Source organism: Astatotilapia calliptera, chromosome 3, assembly GCF_964374335.1.
Source record: "Astatotilapia calliptera chromosome 3, fAstCal68.1, whole genome shotgun sequence".
Lineage (NCBI taxonomy): Eukaryota > Metazoa > Chordata > Actinopteri > Cichliformes > Cichlidae > Astatotilapia > Astatotilapia calliptera.
In genome coordinates, this window is record NC_137424.1 from 36,013,181 (window position 1) to 36,033,116 (window position 19,936).

At 40.7% G+C, this 19,936-nt stretch overlaps 1 protein-coding gene and 1 long non-coding RNA gene across 6 annotated transcripts in view; both read left to right on the forward strand.

Moving 5' to 3' along the window:
• ppargc1a (peroxisome proliferator-activated receptor gamma, coactivator 1 alpha) overlaps positions 1-19,936 on the forward strand; it is a 297,981-nt gene that overhangs the window by 82,360 nt on the left and 195,685 nt on the right. The gene's annotated exons all lie outside the window — the stretch shown is intronic.
• LOC145426077 (uncharacterized) lies at positions 4,804-5,188 on the forward strand. The gene is made up of 2 exons (XR_013906841.1): positions 4,804-4,926; positions 5,012-5,188. It is a non-coding gene; the product is annotated as an uncharacterized LOC145426077 (long non-coding RNA).

The following is a 19,936-nucleotide window of genomic DNA, read 5'->3' on the forward strand; positions in this document are numbered from 1 at the left end:
TGCACATTTCATTACCAAAACACTGGAGAATTGGGGTGATTGCCCTGGTGTTTTCACATCAATACATAAGAGGGCCGGCCAAGCCCAGGTAATTAGGCATTACAAATGTTTGAAAAAAAGGGAAATTTGGTGGTCGCCCCCCTTTTGTTTTTTTGTTCAAAGGAAACGCAAGGTGAGTGGAGAAATTATTGATCATAAATCCTGCTAACTAGACCAATTACCTACACATCCTTTTCCTTACTTCTGCTTAGTGTTTTCTAGGTCTTCCCTCTTGCGTGTGTCCTCTTTTCTGCCATAAACAGGAAATAAACGGAGCACCAGCAGCTAATTTGGCAACCTCTCCGTCACCAATTTTAAACCATAGCCTTCCCTGCTTCCGCTCGCTTGTTTAAATCACTTGGGACTGAATATATCTATATATGTCAGTATGTGTGTTTCTTTTTCTTTTAATCTTACAGCGAGGTTTCCTCATATCGTCTGTCTGTTGGCAACAAAAAATGAAGAGGTCGTGTGTGTTGATGACCAGGTTAGAGGGCACTGAGTTGCTGGGGGCAGTGATAAGCACTTCAGAAACATATATAAAGAATAACAGCCCCCCCACCCCACACCCTAAACCTTAAGCACTGCTACTGCCAACATTTTCCCGCCCCAACCAATTACAGAAACTTTAAAGAAACTGTTGGACATGTAAGAGGATCTGAGACAGAAGCATGTGACATTTTCTATAAATTCACTGGCAGTCGCCGAGTTTGTTTGCGTCCGTCTGCCCATTTTGATGAATTTGAAGGATACTGTGTGCCTGAGTGCACTCTTCATAAAGAAGAGTGGAGCGACAAGGGCTTTCTGTTTCTGAGCCGGGCAAAAAAAGGAAAAAAAAAGTGCTGAAATGGGCTATATTGATCATCAGCAGAGGGGAGTCAGAACAATCACCATGAATTAAACTCCTCAAGGTCTTAGGCAAAGGGGATTAACAAAATTATCTGGCCTCTATTCTGGCCATTTATTGTCGGTGCTGCTGTTGACAAAAGCTTGGAAAGGCAGCAAACGGAGTCGCGGGTGAGGCAGAGCGAGGGTGGAGGGAGGGAGGGCGGTAATGAGGGAAGCATTCTTGATGAGAAACTAACAACAATGTAAACACAGCAGATAAGTGCTTTCTTGGCCCGGCAGTATTGATCATGAATAGGCTTGGTGCTCAACTTTACAGGGTGAATTGTATTTTCCTGCTGGGTTTTGATAGCCAGCTGTTAACACACTGCGCAATTACTGGCTGTGAAGATGTTTTGGTTTTTTTTCTTTCTGTTTTTTTTGGTGTTGTTTGTTGTGATGAGAGGAGGGAGGCTACGGTTAAATGTGTAGCCTCATTACAAAAATGCGTGTAAGTGGATGTGAGGCGCAATTAAAAAGTGAAACAAAGCCTTTGTTTCAAATCATCGGCAATGAAACCCGAAATTATCATTAGCACCACGGGTATGTTTGGTTGCACAATGTTCTTGAATCAAATGGCTTGCTTCTGCCTTTGGTGGTGTGGCCTCTCTTTTTTTTTTCTTTCTAATATTTCCTCTCCCCCACCCCTTCTTTCTCTCCTTTTACCGGTGGACTTGACTTGCAGCTAATTAATTTGCAAATTTTATTCTCAATAAAGTGCTTACAAAAAGATAATTGTGACTTTATTAACAGTTTCTTGGGCAGCAGATGGTGTTCTGCAGGCCTGCCATGTTGAATTAGTGATGACGCTGTCGTTTTATGCGCTCTCTACTGTGGCAACCCATAAAACTCCTAATTAAGGCTACAAATTAATACTACTTCTTCCCAACATTATACCCAGCCATTTCACCCAAAATTAGGGTAAACAAATACAAACACATACAGGTAAGTCTCCCATTAGTATGCACCCATTCTCTGTGTACAGTTGCTGCATTTATGTAAGGAATCTCTGTTATTATAATCATTTGTTCTATATTAAGAGCAATTAAATGCCTATTAAAGATGCCAGAACATTTGTTGGCTTGTTTGTGTTCGGCATTTACAAGACATCGGGTTCCTTGGAGCCAAATCTCGGTAAACTCCATCGACTTAATCCCTCCGATGTTTTATGAAAAACAAATTATGTCCGACTTCACCGCCGGTAATCCAGCGCATCAAGTATTGGTAACCGCCTGAAGGAGAAGTGCTTGCATTTTAATTAAGAGCCCAAGTAACGAGGCAGCAAAGTGCGCGGATTAGTGTGTTTACTTAGGAAGAGCAGAAGGAGAGAAAAAAAAAGATCTTCATTTCATTTTTTAATCTGGTCTTGGATCAGCTCCAAGCGTACAGTGACTTGACATATTTTGGGAATTGAGACACTGATCTTGTTTGGCAGAGAATACAAACCTGCCAGTGTTGGAACATCTTCAACATTTATTAATTTTTAGGTTCCAGGTGTTTGTCTGGTTTTTGTGTTTGTGTTTTTGGATGTGAATATATTTTCGCTAATGCTTTGTAAAAGTTACTTTTAACTTGACAAGTTAGAAACCTTTCTGTTTTCCTTACACGTATTATCTTCGGCTCTGTGGCCTTGCGACACTTGTGTCTGTTGGAATTTGAAACAGTTCTGTGGCAATTACTCTCTGAGGTGTTTTAAACTGCTTGCCACGAGGGTTTGCCAAAATTAACACATTAAAAATGAAATATCTCAAAATGGCAAAACTCACTATAAACTCGTGAAGGGGCAGCCGTACTTGCACTGTACTTACTCTGACAAAATTCCCTTAATACAAAGTCCAATATCTGTCTTTTTCTAGAGCTCTGACCCATGACTTAAAGTTTTAATGCAATCTAAACTTTAAGCTACAAATTTTAAGAATGGAAATACCTCAAAAAACTGCACTGCAGGTCCTATCATCAGTGGCGTGTCTAGAAAATTTTTGTTGGGGGGGGCAGGTAGGGGCACAGATTTGGAGAAGGGTGGCAGATGTAATTGGCAGCTAATGTTTAAAAAAAAATTCTACCAACCGTTAACCATAATTCAATAATCCTATAAACCTAATAACCGAATGCGCTTTTAACTCTTATTAGAATGAGATTTTAACCACTATGGTGCAAAGTTTTTAGATACTGCGTTGATAAAGTACAAGAGATACAATCAGTGCTTTGTCAGTGTTTACTCAGCAGTCAAGGACATCAATATTTGCATAGTATTTTTACTGACATATAGTGCACATACGTATGTTTTGGGCAAAAACATTTTTGAATATTAAAATACGAACATTTGTAACAAACAATTGACAAATTAGCCAATTCCAATGTAAAACTTTATCTGCCTATTAAAAAAAGAAGATAATCTTCTCACAAACTGGTGTTTGATTTTGAAACAGGAAAAAAGTGGGGAAACAACTGAAAAGACTAACATTTGAATAAAACCTGAAAGCAAGTAAATACTTTCTATGCTGCCTTATGGTAAACTTTGGTAATATTGATCAAGAACAACACTGGCTGATGATAAAATACAGTCAGCTGGCATGGTGACACTGCCAGTATTAACCTGCAGGGCTGGACTGGGACAGAAAATCGGGCATTTTGACTAGAGACCGGCCCCCCAGGTATTAAAGCCATAAAGCCTTTGACTGAAAATAAATGCTGTTGTGACAGTGATGTACACTGTCTTGTTGGTTTATGTATGATTTCTATACATTTTACATCAGATAAAAACTTTGGTTGTAAGATTTAAATAATTATTTAATAAAAGCGAGATATTTTAAATGAGAATAAGAAAGAAAAGTATTTCTTTGTGCCCCCCTCTCCCTGTTAATGCCCTACCTGGCCCCCTGGCAAAACTTTGCTAGACCCGCCCCTGCACAGTTACCAACTGTCAGCTACATAAAAAAGGATCCTGGTGTTATTAGTCTCTCAGAAACAGTTCATAACTTCCCTTCAACTCATTCATGTCACCTAAAAGGTAAACCTGTTTCTCCATCACCTGTTCAGCTCTGATGATCCAGTAAGGACATCTCCTGGTTTCATCCTCATGTTTCCCTCTCACCACATATACAAACCGACATCATGACCAGCAGCTTTACAGCTGTGGCTCCAGCAAACATCAGCTGATACTGGAAATTAATATTAAATAAATTCTAACAACAGCTGATCAAGCTTAAACGTGCTGTTGTTGTTTAGCGCGACATCCGCTGGTTTCCTCTTTCTGGCACAAAGTGGGCGATAAACAAACAAGAGAGAAAAGCCGATCAGCTGATCACTGATCAGTTTCATGATTGAAGTAGCAACAGAAGAGGGAGGGGGAGATGAGAGAAGAGGCAGCTGTGCAGCGTAAACACACAGAATAAATCCAGCTTTGTCTTTTTCCATTCTAGCTAAAGTACGGGACAAACTGCGTCTCTTCTCAGCTCAATACCAAACGCGTAATATTTTCTCTGAATGAGGGACCATTCCATTTTTAAGGAGCCGTTGGCAACTCTACTAACTAACCTTATGAATAAAATAAAGTTCACTATCAGTAACATCATAGCAACTGAACAGCTGTACAGAAACTCCGTCATGCTAGCTCAGGCAGTATGAGTTATTGCAACTGACAGTAAAAAGTGTCACGGACCCGGCTCTGGAGGACTCGGGGGTCCGTGACCAGTTTTGACTGTTGTTATTGTTGTTAGTATTATTATTATTTGGTGATGTGTGTTTTCTCCACAATGCTGTGTTAGTCTGTGTCCCACTCGTATGTATAGGCAGGGTGTGGGTGTATACGTGTGTACGTCTGCGGGTGTGGCTGGAGGATGGAGCACAGCCACCTGCAGGCCTGATAGGTGTGGCCCTGCGAAGGACTGGCCACACCTGAAGTTCCTGCCACACCTGTTGGTGATCAGGGCTCGTCGGGGGAGCTACTTAGGAGAGTGTTGGAGCTCCCACCGGCGCGGGATCATTGAGTTATCGTACCAAGTTAGTGTGTCAGCATATGTCTGTGTTGTTCGTATATGCCCGCCGAGGGTTAGTGTTGACGGCTGCCTCTATGGTTTCCCTGCAGGAGGAAGAGTGGTCCAGAAAGGCAGCACGCACGGGGTGTGCGGAAACACAACAGCGGGGAGCACGAGCACGAGCACAGACGTCGGAGGGAAGCACGCACACGGGGTTCAAGGGAGCAACGGGGAGTTATTGTGTTTACAGTTTTTCACTGTGAATAAAGAGCACTGTTTGCATCGCAGAGTCTGCGTTTTGGGTCCTCCTTTCCCCACATCCCCACAGTCTGCCAGCCAGACCGTGACAAAAAGTCAGCACAACGAAAATGAACTCCACCTAAACTTGGTTCATATCTGACCCAGATAGACTGCAGGTCATAACTTCTTACCTGAAGTTCAGTTCACCTGACACTCGGACTGGTGGCTGCCTCGGGGCTCTCCTCCTGCCTCCCCTTTCCCTCATCCACCTGCTGGCCTCTGTGGAAGCCCCGCCATAGCCACCACCAAACAACTGAGTTATTTTTACACATCGACCTGCATCTGGCCAATCCACCACCTCTCATTGTTCATGCCCGTGTGCATATGCCCGGTATGCCCGATGGCCAGTCCAGCTATGTTAACCTGCAACCAAATCTGCAGCTCCATACAGCAATGTTACGACTTAGATTATATCTTATAACGCATAATTCTTATGTTAGCTGCCCTCAGTAGCATACTGTCTGAAATATTCCACAGCTGCAATAATTCTTTAAGTGTTATTTTTTCCTTGGGATTCTAATTTCACTGAAGTTTACTAAACTCAACAAACTTAATATTACTTACCGGGACATTTATTCTGTCCTCATTTTCTTTCACCGAAAAATTGTTTCCTGCAGTGCCGTCTTTCGTGCTTGGCTCTCCTACCTTTGCTAACGTGATGCGCATAGCGCGGAAGCCGATGCTGCATTCACTTACACTCGGATATCTGAGCTTCACCGTGAAAACATAATCGGATATTTGATTGAATTTTATTGTTTTGCCTTTGGGGTGGCACCTGGGGTGGCCAGTCTGGTTGGGGGGGTGGCCTGTGCCCCCCCAGGCCACCCCGCTGGACACGCCACTGCCCATCATTGAATTCCTGTAGAGTCTTTTCAAATTAAAAGCCATCTAAACTGTCTCACGTTGTTTTGAGGAAAAAATGACTGAGTTCCAGACTGAGTGGACTTCGTAGGTGGTTACCGCCAAACTTGGTCACTTGTGAAGCACTCATATAATGAATGGATAAACATACAGTTGGTAACTAGCAGCTTTTACCTCCAAAATAAGGAAGATGGTCACGACTTAATGGTAAAGTGAAGGCTTTTGAAATAGACTTCACAACCAAGTGGTAACTTTTGTTACAACTTGTGATCATTACCACTGTATGCTGTTAGTGTTAAGGTGGAATTTTTGGAATACAGACAACCGACCTATTTTTAGCTAAGATCTACGGAGCTGCAGAGATTGGCAGATCCTACCCTTGAGTAACTCTACATACATACTATAATTGACACACTCAGACATAATCCGTTGTGGGACTTCCGCACTGTTCCCAGACTTCAGTGGGAGACTGCTGCCTCTCGAAGAAGTCATGACCACTGTTTGATCAAAGGGGCTCTGCTTCTAACGCCCACTGCTTTCTGCCAGTGCTTGATCTGGATCGATGCAGGGGTTAGTGTACAAAATCCCCAGATTCCTATAGCTGTGCAAACCCACTTCTGGTGTTCGGAAAGGAAAGTCATATTAAGTTCATGTTTGCACTCAGTCACATGTATTTCTTTTGGCCATGTGGCGTTTAAGTACAGGGGGCACCCTTAGCAGCAGGGCAGATTTGTTCCAGAAAGCCTCCGGGAGCTCCCGGGACAAATGTGTTTTATAGCAAAGCAAGACTCTGTTTCAAATGTAAAATATTTACAACAACTGAGAGTTAATAAAAAATATTGGCCTAATGAATCAATCATGTTTCTTCATGAATGCAGCAGTTTATTTCGCCTCCAGCTGTGGGTTGTTTGATACCACCGTATATGAGCTTCTGCCTGAAATTACAAACCGAAAGAGTTCTAACAGACATTTTTATTGTTTGTCTTAACTTTTCTAATAACAGGCACAAAGGCAGGCTTTGAGTTCGTATAAATGCTTCCTATTACTGTTAAAAATCTGTCTTTAGCCCAAGAACGCCAAACCAGCTCAGCTTGTTCCTTTATCAGCTTACAACCAGAGTTCTCTGGGTGCTTATAAATCCACTGAATATTGTTCATTGTGAGTTTCCCGTCTTACCAAACAAGAATAACAAGAAAAGGCCCATAATTACTGAATTTACTGCAGTTTGAGAACTCACCAGAAACTTTTCTGTTCCCATTAATGGAAAATATGGTAATTAGTTTTTCATATTCCCTCATACATTGGAGGTTGATATAACTTATTCATGACAGCAAAAACAAGAATTGCTGTTGTCTGTCCATTTTCTTTTCTGCACTGCTAGATGGAAGCAGGGGGCTTCACTGATTTCAGCAGCAACTGAGCCTTTGCCTCACTCTCTCCCTCCCTTTCAGTGTAATACCCACTGGATAAGAATCAACAGCATCATTAAACGGGGAACTGTTTCATCAAAGTGGGAATCAAGCCAAAAAGATTCCAATGGGAATGTAATCAGTTTGAGGGACGAAGGTTTATTTATTCCAGACAAAATGAAATTACACTCCCCCTTGAGTGGCATTTACGGGTGTGCTACCTGCAGTGCTGACATGTTTACAGAGTGACTTAAAAAATGCGTCTTCTTGTTTATTCAGGTGTTGCTGCACAGCACAACTCCTGACCCTGAAGTCTGTTTTAATAGATTTGTGCTTGTAACAGCAGAGAGAAATATATTAACCGCCTAGCACTTTTTTGAATAATTAAAAAGATATCAAGTTAGGTTTTAAAATTTGTGTATTAAAGAAAAGAAATAAACGAACGACATACTCTCTGCTTAGAAATGCTGTGGGCATATCCTTCGAAGGTTTTTACACCAATCCACATGAATCATACTAACGAGGCAAAATTAGCCGAGCTTGTTTTAACTGAACTTAGTTGTGAAACATGGTCTCTTAAACTCATCTGTGGGCACATACTGTATATACCAGGATGAATGCCCTGGAAAAGGAAGCGTCAGTACATCCTGTTCACCAGTAACTGTGAATTGTAAGTGAATCCAGTGAAAATCCAGTGAACACCAATGAAAGTTTGACAATCTACCCAAATTGTCACCGAGTTGGGTGTAAATGGTAATCCTCAGCTATCCATTTTTGTAGTTCTTCATAAAATCAAGACTCCTCTTTTTTGTAATTCTCTGGAAAAATTAAATGAGATGAAGCTGTTTTCTATGTTTCATATGGGGAAATTTTGGGTTGAAGGCAAAGCTAGCCAGCAAAGTGCTTAATTGCAGCATTTACTTGGAAGAATTATATCTGCTAATGCTAATATGTTGTAAAAGGGATCATTTTAAGGAGTTCCAATGTGTCTTTCCTGAGCACAAGGAGATGGAAAAACTGAAACAAAAAAGACCAAAATGTGGTACCAAAACCACTATTTGGATAACATTTGGGCTGAAAATGTGAAAATGTATTCAGTATAGTTAGGGCTGGATCAGGTGACGCTGAATCCTGCCTTAGTTACGCTGGAGTAGGCCTGGACTGCTCAGTGTCTTCCCATGATGCAGGTGCATGATGCATGATGAGTGTTTCTTCTTCACTCTCTCCATGTGTTTACACACCACTCCGCATTTAATACTTAGTTATTATTAATCTCTGGTTCTCTTCCACAGTCTGTCTTTTGCATGTCTTCCTCCCCTCACCCCCAACCGGTCACGGCAGACAGCTCCCCCTCCCTGAGCCTGGTTCTGCCTGAGGTTTCTTCCTGTTAAAGGGGAGTTTTTCCTTCCCACTGTCGCCAAGTGCTTGCTCATTGGTGGGTTCAGTAGGCTAAAAATAATGCTCAAAAAATAACTTTATAGTTTGAATTGGAGGCTATCCACATGAAAATAAAAGACTAAGGAAGTTTTATAAGGTGAACATTGCTCGGACCATCTCACAACTAATTATCTTAATTGGCAAGAAGTAAGTTGCTTCATCAGTTCAAAAATTATTTTTTGAAGTAACGGTGGTGAACGTCTAACTACTTTGTTAAAGACTTCTTGGCTAAATAGTTTAGGCATTTAAGAATATCACTATGAAATTGAAAATAATAAAGCTATTATGTTTTACATAGTGATCCGACTTTTTTGAGAGCAGTGTAGCATATCGTACATGTTGTTTTTATATTTCTTATATTATTTTTTTTAATTTGTTTTCCATCCACACACTTTAATAGACAAAACTGATAAGGTAGAAAATTGATCCAGGAAAAAAAAACATTAAAAATATTATGCACACCATTCTTTCAGTGACTTATGGGTATTTAAAGAACACAGAATTTACTTTAGTTTAAAGCTAGAACTTACATACATTTCCTTATATTGACTTCTGCATAAATTACACATTTTCCCCTCTGCTGTTTGCTGAAAATGAAGATTGTAAACCTTGTAAGTGGAGGCTGAGAGTGCTTCATAAATTAATTCTTCATCTCGATTAAATGACTTTGAAAAACAGCAGAACATTTTTGATAATAGCATGTATTTATGACCTGTTTACACTGGAAAAGTAATAAGTGGGCTTTGGTCAGAGGCAACAAATGCATCGAATTGATTTTAGTCTTCAAATGGGATTTGTTACTCAAAAAAACCCAAAACACTTAAACTATTCTTACTCCTTTAAAGACACATACATAAATTCAGCTGCTCCACAGTGGTCCACTATTTGGATTTATATGCACTTGCATTTGGTCTCATTAATCTGCTTCTGCTCGCCTACATCCGCTTCTGTCATCTTGATGTCTCAGCTCCAAGTAAATTGTCTCATGTTGTTAACAGACAATTGCTCATTATCTACCACTCCCCGATCCAATTCTCAGGGATTATGCCTCAATTAAAGGTTATTTCGCCTCATGCTCATGGTGGCGTGGCCCTGATTTGAACCTGCTTGAGCACCAGAGGATAAGTGAATGACCCTAGAAAGAAGAATAAATCCCTCTGTTTGGCCTCAGCATGAAAAACAAAAAATGCTATGTGAAAACACCCATGCAGGAATCCTATAAATTACTGTTAAATACAGTGACTCTATTGGCATCGTGGAAGCATCTTCAGTAGCGTCTCGTCATTGTAGAACTTTATGGGCAAATGTGGGAGCTTCCCTATTAATGAAGAAGTGGTTAGGAGCCGGACACGGGCAGCGTAGCTCAGCGAACAATGCTCCATTGTTGCCGCTGAGGCTGGGCTGTCACACGGTGCTCTGATCATTACTTACCCACAGACGTCCAATGTCACGCACAATATCCCCAGGTTTGCCCTTCATAGGTTGTTGTGCATCCTCCGGTCACTCTAGCTTGCTTAATGATAACAGGCAGCAATCACACTCACATGCGTGCACACAAACAAGCCCGCGCACGGTACTGTAGTGCCAGAAAACAAACACATCTCTCACCCACCTGCTCGCCTTCTCCCTTGGCCTTTTTGTTTAGGAAGGAAGATAAATATCCCCATAATAGAAAAAGCCTGCTCCTGATGCATTTTCAACAGTCCACTGCTTCAATTACATGTATTTACTTACAAGTCTGGATTTATTTTCTGCCGACTGCAGTCTGATTTGTTTTGAATGGATAATGAAAAGGTCTTTGCTGCTATTGTGGCAATATTTTAATGCTCTGCATGCCAGCACACCTAGCAATGAACTTTATGCTTGTGAATAGTTTAATAAATCAAATAAGGGGTGAGGTTGTACGTCAGGCGGTTTGGGTGTGCTGCTCGTACGCTACGGTGAAAAGAACAGTTTATAAATTGCAGCCTCGTTGGTATGAAAGACCCCTACGATGCAATCCTGAGTGAGCGGGGGGGAAACTGGAGGAGAGGCCAGGATATTATTCACCTAGGGTTCTATGAGTTTACACAGCACTGCAGGAGCGTGCGAAGCAAGTCACACGATTGCTTTCCCAACTGGAAATGTTGGCAGTATGCAAAGCCATCTCTTCGGCTGCAGTTAGATTTCATGGGGCTGTACGCATATGATGTCACAGTATGGATATCAGGGGACACAACCGAGCTGGTTTGCTGGTAGGGTGTTACGCTTATTGAGATCATGATTATAACTGTGTCTAAACTCCAGTCCCTTTGTGACAGAGCCATTAGCAGGCTGTCACACTCTTCGGCGCGCTGTATGTATGTGACGGCTACTGCTAATACACTGACTGCAGCTCACATTCACACAATAAATTAGAGCCAACACCGTGGCATTGACCCTGGGTGCTTGGATACTTTAAGAAGAACTGGAAATAGCTTCAGTTCAATTTTTTTGCCTTTAATTAGTTGCCTTTTTTTGTTGTTGTTGCTGCATAGTGATGCATCAGTTGTCACACATATCCACTTCTGTTTCCTATGTGCCTCTGCAAGGTTGCTATTACCATACATCAGTGGTTTATACAACCATGCCTGAGCATTACCAGGGCTGCAAAGTCACATTGCCAAATTGATTGCCCATTTAAAAGGATTGTGGCTTTTACAAGGTTTGGCCTCCTTCAGTTGAGTGCAAAACAAGTGCCACTATATTAAGTAGTAAGACTAGAGTGCTGATAGATTACCTTTGGCCACTCTGTTTAATTGTTGGACTTTGGTGGCAAACCTGTTAAAAAAGGGGAAAAAAAGGGGGGGGGGGGGGGTGGACTAAATTGAGAATGTTAAATATTGAAGTGGTTGCTGGAGGGCTAATGAAATTAACAATGCAAGTAAACAGCCTCCTGCGAGTGCCACATCCTCCTCCTCCTTCCTCGCTTTGTCCCTTTATCTCATTGGCTTGTTGCGAGGAGAGCTTCGGGGCTGCGTGGAGGGAGGTGGTGTCACAGGTACCCATGCATGGAGGGTTTAGAGGGGCTGATCCAAGGTCAGAAACCACAGTATTAACACCATTTCCATCCCACCAGACCCTCCTCCACAACGAACTCTATCTCCACCCTGCTGCATCAGCTCTATAATAACGTCAACCATAATCCGCTTCTCTGCCTTTACCTCTGGCCAAACAGCACAACTGAGCTTTGAGGCTTTGTAACAAAACTAGAATGATAATCTTTTTCATTTTAATACTAGTTTTCATTGTTTTTTGGATTTTATATTATTGAAAAGCATTGAGTCTACACATTAAACAGTTTTGTTTTTTTGGGGGGGGATCTTTGTTTTCCCTAAAAAGATGTATTTTTCTTACATATAGTTGTAGTAGAAGAATGAGGCACAGCCTTGCTTCCATATCTTTGTAGAGACTGAGCGACGGGGGAGCTTTGGCGATTGTGTTTCAACTTGAAATGGCCCAGTATGACATAATTATGTCAGTGCAGACTTACTGCTGCAGTTTTCTCAGATGCAGATGGTTTTAGCTATTGGACAGTTTGCTAGGAGCTTGGCTGTATTGCATTTGTTTTTAAGTTTAACTCGGGCCACACACATGCTCCTAATGTCCCTGCACGTACACAAGCACACAAACAAACACACACACCTGGAACACATCTGCAGTAAAGCTGGTCGAAGCCAGGAGAAAGAGCTTATCCCCATTACACATTCTTCCTGAGGGCAGCAGTGGACAGCTGGCACGCATACTGTACTAGTGCACGTGAACACACATGCACACGCAATAGCCACATGTACATAGTAGGTAAATAATGCGGTCAGCACATGCACGCTCACACTGTGCACACTTTTTGTTCTGGTAATCCAGATGAAAACAAAGGCCATAAATAATCACACATGCACACACATACACAGGTATACAGATGAAGTAGGTTTACCACATGGTAAAGCTGTCCAGTTGGTGGGTAGCTGGCTTCAGAAGACACCCACTGGAGCATGACTTGGAGAGTCACTTCCATCCTGAAGGGGACTTGGTCTGAGCAGATGTGCATCTCAGGGGCATATTCTCAAATCCTATTCAACTGTAGCACCCACGAAAATGAAGAAGCTTAGTCCTCCCACTTTAATCTGCTTTCAGATTCTATTGTCATTTTCATTCTTTTCTTGGCTACCACAATCACGACAAGTTACCAGTGAATAAGAGTAAATAAACTGTTAACTTCTAACAAGTAGTTTCTAAATAACGACCAAATGGTAGAGTTAATTTAGCTTTCAAAAACATGAATTTCTTTTAAACAACAAAAGAGCTTGGCTTTGTTAAAAAGATGCTTTTAAATATCTGGATTTCACATTTAACATAGAAATAATACTTGATTTATTACACAGACAGTGTTCTGTCAGGTGCTTGAAGTGATACTGAAAACTCGCCGAGAAGACACAAGACACAGTGTAGCTGCAGAGTGGTCTTACTGTATGTGGAAGTGTAAGACACCTTGTTCTTGGAAACATTCCTCAGAGATTTTGGTCCATGTTGGCATGATGACATCACACAGTGTTTATAGATTTGTGAGCTCAACATTCATGACCCAAAGGTGCCTTCGTGGATTGGCTGTGGAGGCCATTCCATGAAGCACCAAATCACAACAGTCACATCAAGGTGCTTTATACTGTAAGGTAAAGCCCCTACAATAATAGAATGTCACTGGCTGATTATGTATTTGCATTACCAAGTAGTTTAGTTGTCAATGAGTGTAACTGTAGAGAGTTACACACCTTGTGAAACTTAAATCAGTCCTCCATCAGACTCCAAGTAACCCTTCGAACTTGCTGAACTTACTATAGCAAATATGTTTTCAAATAACATCCCAATGTTAAAATCTTTGTAATATTAATATTAATAATATGCATAAAACCACACCGTTAACTAGACCAGTGGTCTAATTCTTTTAAAGTTTTCACCTTGCATTTGACTTCAACATGCTAACACATCGATCTAAAAAAAAAAGCATAAAATACACGCACGCACGCACGCACTAGTACTGTTTTCACCCATGAGTCTGTGTGTGTTCGTCATGGCGAACTGTGGTCAAGGAAGCCTACGCATCTACCCGGAACTCCTACAAAGCCAGGTTTGAGTGCTCTGACTAGTGTTTATTTGTCTTTCCGTTGACTTTCTTCCCCCAGTTAGATTAGTATCACGCTTGTAGAAACTACACTTTTACATGTGTGTAGCAGAAATTAAAATCAACCCCCAGCTTGAGGGTGGTTGTGAACTGACCCCTGAGCAGATCCCTACACCAGCTGGAATGCCTGTGGGTTCTGTAATGACACCTATCTTCTAACTTGGCTTTCCATTTTGGTCTCAGTTGCACTAATGTTTAGATTTGTTACTCCAGCTTGCACAGTTGTTTTCATGTTGACAAAATCTGTCCACAGACAAAAATATAACAACCATCCAAGGGATCAAACCTGTCTTTGCAGTAGCTCCTGCTGCAGTAGGTGTCTCCAGAATCACATTTTGCCATAGTGACACATACACACACACAGATGGGGAGACTCCCAAGGTGAGAACAATGCCAGCTGTGCCATCACGGCTGCTAATCAAGGACTGATCTCGGATTCAGAGGTATGTAGGAACTAGTTGCATTAACTACTTGTGCTGCCATCATTAATCGGAAGTTATTTCATCATCTCTTAGTGACTTGTAGACATTTTAGTATCTTATAGCCTGTAAAGTCTGACATAAACTGAGAGATTTATATCTTTAGATCTCTTTTTTTCTGTTTCCTTCACACTTAAGGATATTAAATTCACACTAGGGACATTAAATTTATCACTTCAGTGCCTCAGTTAATGGTTGCCAGAGATGGTGCCGTTTACTGACCCATGTTGGTGCTTGAGCATGGGGCCTAGTTGATGTTTGCCAGGGAGGTAAACAACATTTCAGCCATACTGTTTCTTTGACGCCAGCCTTTTTAGCATCATTCACCACCACTGGTGGCAGCCATCTTAGCAGGCTGGAATCCAAGCCCCCTCCGGAGAGTATAGTCTTTTCCTGAACATGAGCCGGGGATTTGGTTTCACTAACAAAGCCATTTTCACAGTTTGTTGTGGTGCACATGAATATTCATGCGCTATTGCTTAGCTCAGTGTGTCCTCCATAAAAAACACTATGTTTATCCCCCCTCCTCCTATCTGTGTTGCATTGTTTCAGTTACAGCGGTTAGGCTGGTGGTTATACATGTGAAAGGGTAAAAGCATTTGGGTTTTAGTTTTCTATTATTATTATTTTGCTTATTTTTCTAAGCTAGAAGAGGAAATGTCCCAGTGGTTGATGGTGAGCATCATATACATTTTAGCTGGTTTAGTTGTATTTTAAGAGATAGAAACAATTGTCTTCCAAAATTATGAACAGAGGTCTCACATCCCATAACTTGAACAGCTTTGATCTCGATGTGTTTTCATATAGTCATTTACTTCTCATTTCAGCACTTTCACTCTACCTAGCGACCATTTCTCTTAATATAATACATGAAATCTCCGCCTGTTTGTTTGTTTGTTTGTCTGTGAACTCGTCCCACACAGTCAGGAGTTGAGCAACTAGTTTTGGCACACAGGTACATCTCAGGCCCCTGAAGGTTCCTATCTATATCAGTTATTGTGATGTCATCTTGATGCCCCCCTTAAAAAACACCTTATATAGCAAAAGCATTGTATAATTTTAATTTTACAAAAACATGTAATTTATATCCACAAAACTTGAATATTGAGATATATATGGTGCCATCACGTTGCCTGGTAACCACCTAACAAGTACTAAAATGGCATTTATATAGTAGAGCAGGGCCTGAGCATTGCAGGGGACACACAAAAATAGGCTAATTACTATACTTAATCACATTGAGAAAATGTGATTAAGTATATCAGTTTGCCAACAGCACCAACAGACCAGACAGTGCTGCAGCACGGGCATGTACTAGTCAAGAGGAAATTTGCAGGAGCATTTTACTTTTTCAATTTTGGTTGTTTTCTAAATACGTTTTGAGACCTTAACCTGGACAAAATGATTGGACTCTATTGTTACACTGTTTGCATATGTCTGCTAAATTTCTTATATGACTGGAACAATCTAAATCTTGATTGAAGGCTATTAAATATAACTGTTTGATGCTTTGAAGAACACTGACACGAAATATTATTTATTAAAATAGATTTAAAATATTTTGGGTTTTCAAAGCCGAACTAAAAACCTTGACTTCTTATCTGGTTGGGGGAAACAAAAAACTGTGTCTGGCTGATGCACCTTAAAGGCTGTGTCTCCGGTCCTCCCCTTATTTACATTATTTTGAAGGTAGTTGAGAATGCTGGTTGAAGGTGTTGAATACATTTTTCAGGCCTTTTCTTTGCAAAACATTTTTTTTATTCACCTGACAGTGTTGAGAAAGGCAACACAGCCTGAATCAGTGACCTTGTATGTTTATCCACTCTATAAATGAATAATGAACAAAAGGCATTTGCGTGCACCACTTTATAACCCACATTCTGCAATAATGCCATCAGTGTTAGGACATCTTCAGGACGTTACGCAAACAAAATAGTGGTAATATCAGTAATATGCTTTTTTTAATCATCAACTTCCTCTTTTACACCTGCTTTTAAGAAAGGTGTTGTTCAATGAAAATGTGTTATCCTGACAGAACTCAACAGATTAACCTTTGCAGTAATAAAACTATGTGTTTAGTTAAGAGTCCTTTTTTATCAGCTGGTCGATATAATGCTTTAAGGGTTTGTTCTGTTTGAAACCGTTATTCTTTTTTTTTTTTTAGATTACTTAACACATTGTCTCATTTGAACTTCTTAAGTCAGGAGTGTCCAACTCCAGGCCTTAACGGCCGGTGTCCTGCAGGTTTTAGATATGACCCTGGGTCAACACACCTGAATCAAATGATTGATTCATTAGCAGGCCTCTGGAGAACTTGTTGAGGAGGTCATTTAGCCATTTAAATCAGCTGTGTTGGATCAAAGACACATCTAAAACCTGCAGTACACCGGCTGTTAAGGCCTGGAGTTGGACACCCCTGACTTAAGTGTTTCTTTAGCATTTATTGAGGAGGAGAAAACTCGTTAGTCAGTATTCTGTTGCTTTTTTTTGGGGTGGGGGGTTTGTGCTTATGTTTGGACTGAGAGTCCGTGTCCAGCAGTGTTGGTCAAGTTACTTAAAAATGAATTACTAATTACTGATTACTTCTCCAAGAAAGTAATCCCATTACTTTACTTTATATGATGGATTATGCAGAAAATGGAACTTCAGTACTTAATTTTCAAAAGTAATTAGTTACTTAGTTACTTTATAAAAACATGATACACAACCTGAATACGTTATAAAGCAATAGACCCTTTAGCCCAGTTCCATTTTCTGCATAATCCAAAGTTTCTTTTAAAAATTTTTTTATTAGTTTTAATGTTTTAACTTTATGCACATTGCATCACGCAAAAATGAAATTATATGCAACATTCTCTGACTGGAAGAAATTTGTATAACACTTAAACCAATTTTCTTCATATTCCAGCATATAAAATAAAATAATGTTCTGTGTTTACACACACTCTTTCAAATAGATGCAAGTAAAACACAGCAAAATTAAATACAATCAAAGATTGAGCAGCACTACGTCCTGTCGTTCTTAAATCTGTTTTCACCTGTTTAGCAGGAGTGAGGCTGGTGGAGGTTTGCCCGGTGCCACAGCAGTCATGTCAGTGGGGGGATCTGGGATTTTTTCTGTGAATTTCACATTCCCGTGGCAGCGTGCTACGTGCTTGCTCAGATTTGAATTTTCACTATAGAAAGAACTTACTTGAAAAAAGTAATTGGATTACAGTAACGTGTTACTTTTAACACGTTATTGCTCATCTCTGGTGGCCAGGCCAACGACCCAGTCTCACAGCCATGCAATAATTTATCAGCTCCACGACTGTATATGTAAGGCTCTAACGTAAAAGTAAAGACAACATTGTTATGTTCAGATTATTATTATTAATTAGTACGTGCAATTTTGCTATAATGTTGCACAACTGGGCCCATGACCACAACTAAGACATAGAAACAGACAGTAAATTTAGACATAGATTTAGGCCCATCTTTTACTTGATTTATTTTGATTGTGTGAATTATACGGTAACAATTGCAAAGCAATAAACTGACCGTTTGACCAACGCTGTTTGTTTTTGCTTTGTTTTTGCTTTCTTTTTTTTCCTCTCATGGCTTTGTGTGGTGACACAGTTTAAAAGGCATGACGTCTTGATAGATTTATAATTATTCCAGAACATATTCCATTAACACGTTAAGACTTTCGGATGATGTTTCTTCCTCCCGTGTACTCTTTCTCACTCACCTCTCCTGTTAGCTATCTAGCTCTGCATTACCTTCAGCTGTTTTAGTCGGGGGATTAACATAGCATTAACAGCTTACACCGTTTTCCTCTGTTGGTCTCCTACTCTGTTATCCCCCCTTCTCCCCAAACCTTTTACTTTTTCTGAGTTAAAATGGAGGATTTGATTTTTTTTTTTAATGCAACATCAGAGCAAAGCCAAAATGAAGATGCCAGTTACATTAAGAGATATTCCACAGGGGGCTGGAGGAAAAGCGCACTGCTTTGACTAAGAAACAGTGAGGCACTGCAAGGCGCCCCCAGAGGACCAGCCTAGCGTCTGATGTTGATTTAACTGCAGAATGCTGGTTATTCCCGCACGCCACCAAATCTAGTTATAACTGTGCTGAATTAATTTGGCAGGCCTCTAAAGAGAACCAAACTGACAGAGGAAGTGAAAAAATACATTTTCTTCTTTTATTTTCGGATTTACGTAGAAGAGTAAAGGAAAAAAGCTCGAGTTTGTTGCAATCCAATTTGAGCTCAAGAAGTGTACACATGTTAAGCAAAGTAGTAGACTTACATGCCATCGGTCCTTTAACAAATTACTCTTTTTAAGTGATCCAAAGTGTAGCCTTGTCCGGCCCGCAGCAAGGTAGACCAACCTGGACTTTAAACTCCACGCTGCATATTAATGAGAAACAATTAGCATTTTTTGATTAAATGTGCACCGAAACTAAACCTTATTTTCCTACTGTTGTTAATAATACTTAGATGAATGCTAATGCCTTGCATAATATTAGCAAAGAAAGGGACAGTTATACTGTCCATTGATTTTACTGTTTATACCCATGACAGGCTTTGCAGTACCTGCTGTGTTCTCATATGCAGACCTGCTGTAGGTATTTATATCTAGTTTGTTTTATGATTCTTTTGTACATTTGTAGGGCCAGCAGGTAAGCAGCTGTAAGACTGTTAAAGGAGCAGCTTAAGAATAGTGCAGATTAGGTCAAAGCCTGCAGGGAGAGGCATGTGTTGCCATCAGATGCTTAATACTGTTACTGGAAATGTGCTTCACTTTTCTCCATGACAAATTGTTGGATTATTTTTGTTCTCTGGATTCAGTACAACTTTTGCCTGTGGCGCTGTACTTCTCCCTATCCGCCCTGTCCTTTAAGGCTGCTTGCGCGTGCGTAACGCATATTTTTTCAGCCTGTTTCCATCCGTGAACTGCAGCACGAGTTGTGTTTAATTGCATAGATGCATAGTGGGTAGAGATCCCTCGGGCCAAGCCTGCACGCATGGCCGCCCAGAGAAGACATCTGCCCCACCAACCACCTCGATGCCACCTAACGCTCATCCATCCCCTCCTCTTCAGCTGCACAGAGAGCTCTTGTGAACTGACATTACATGTGTAAGAGTTCCCCACAGAGTCCCACTTCATTGCCACTTTCACACTCGAGGCAAACACTTTATACACATGTGTGCATTACTCAATGAGGTTTTGTATTGATCAAGTGCAATTACAAGGTGTAATTAATGGCGTTCAGTTGTTAACCACTTTCATGCCATTACAATAACCCTTGTTTTATATGATGATATTGTCGTCTTGTGTGGAGGGAGCAGAAAACAATGGGTAACTTATT